A 2,239-nucleotide genomic window follows, 5' to 3' on the forward strand; every position below is an offset into this window, starting at 1 on the left:
GTAAATTTCTCAAAACACAGAAACATGACACAGAACAAGAGAGGAAAGCATTATTTTCGGTCTCCAATAGTTTGAAAAAAAACAACAACATTCTTTTAATACAGAAACACAATGTTACATTTTTGATACCTATGTCAACACTGTTTTATTGTACGGTTCAGAAATATGGGGTTTCACAAAGCTCGAGATGTTTTTAAAAATGCATATAGGTTTTTGTAAAAAGCTTTTAGGTGTAAATGATAAAACCTGTAATAATTTAGTTTGCTGTGAACTTGGTAGAGTTCCTCTAGCAATCAAAATGAAACTTCGAATATTTAAGTATTGGCTTAAATTAAAACAATCAATAACTGTATCTTACATGTTAATGCATGTTATGATGAACGAGTTTCCCGTAATGATAGTTGGATTGTAAGCATTCAAAGAGAACCACAGGCAACTGCATCGCTTTGGGTCAATTTACTTTTACAGAGTACTCTTTAATAGTAAACTCGACCCCAAGCGATGCAATTGCCTGTAAAGAGAACTGGCAAATCCAGGTTTGTCTTATCTTTGGAATGTCTCAAATATATGAGTATAAATAAGAATACTTACAAGTTGATTGAACAACTTGTGATGGATGTATTACAAACAAGCAAATTTAGAAGACATTTCAAATTCACCAAAAGGTTGTTTTTTTTATATCAGCATTAATTTTGATTGATAACTTTTGTTTACAGTTTTACTTAACAGAACCCATTGACTTTGTTCACAGATCTTTTATTACTCGCTTTAGAACTTCATCTCATAAATTTAATGTTGAAGTTGGAAGACATAATAATATAGTCAGAGAACGACGGTTATGTACTGTTTCTGAGCTAAATGATGTAGAGGATGAGTTCCATTTTATTTTAAAATGCCCTCTATATGATGACTTGAGAAAAAATATGTTAAGAAATTTTATTATACAAAACCCAGTGTTTTCAAAATGATTAAACTCCTCAGTGTCAAAAATACTAAAGAACTGATTAACTGTGGTAATTTTTTACAGTATGCAACTAAGCTACGAAACTCTCATATGGTGTGATAGCATTTGTTTAATCTAAATTGTACATCGTTGTAACATTGTTGTCTACTCACTTTCCTCAATGCCATTTTTTTTGGTATAATTGTATTTATGTATATCCAATGAGCCTGCACCTGGCTCACGGAAATAAAGAACCCGTAATCAGACAACAATTCATTTTCATCTTCACTTGAATTCAAGACTTCCTATTCATTCAGGACGTACTCTTACGACCTGTTTCTCCGTGTCCTAATCTTTCGTAACTCAGTGCGATAAAATATGAACATTTATAAAGAATGAAGTGATAGTACCATTAATTTCCACGAGAATGTAACTGAATCTTAAAAAGACACAGCCTCGCGATGCTCTGGCGTGGATCGATTTTGATCAGTTCTGTATGTATCTTTTGGTATATTTGATACCTGTAGCTCACTTAGACATGGCCTTTTATATTAATCTCAATTCAACGGCCATAAAACATTTTGCTCTGAAATTGTGGCTATTGTGGATCTTATCAAGATAGAACGAACTTGTGTTGAAATGTCAAAGAGATAATTTGCAGTTTTTTTCTCATTGACGGACATATTTTGAATTTCATCACCCATATTAGTGTTCCTATCTGGTGCGGCATCTACGTGTTTGTAAGGTACTTACACGTCGCAGACGATAAGCTTCGATGGACAAATTCTGCTGATCTGTCTACAAAGTTCATAATGGCGATACCGTGTTTGTTATGAGATTTCGGACCAAATTCAAGGAGAAACGTGAATAGCATTCATTGGATATGCTTTGTTTTTTCTTGGTGACTCTTGTCTCTGGTTATGAACTAATGAACAAAATGTGGTCTCAAGAACCTTTTATGAAATTACCGCTAAAACTAACTCTATAGATTTTTTAACAAGATTTGTTCATCATACTCCACGTCGAAAGGCAGGTTTCTTGGTCTCATTTTCATCACAGAATTTAAATAGCATATATATAATGAAAGTGTTGGATTTTACAAGCTGAGCGCTTCTGCTTGTAGTAGCATAAGGTCATAGCACGACTAATGACAGAAAACGGGTGGTCATTGTTGTGTTCAGCCGTTTTCCCACCTGCATATCGATTTCAGTAAAACTGTCAAAGCGTGCCAGTTAGATATGTTCACTGCTTTTTAAAATACTATATTTCTTTCTTCCAAACGCGACAGACTATACA

This window comes from Ostrea edulis, chromosome 2 (genome assembly GCF_947568905.1).
Source record: "Ostrea edulis chromosome 2, xbOstEdul1.1, whole genome shotgun sequence".
NCBI classification, from domain to species: Eukaryota; Metazoa; Mollusca; class Bivalvia; order Ostreida; family Ostreidae; genus Ostrea; species Ostrea edulis.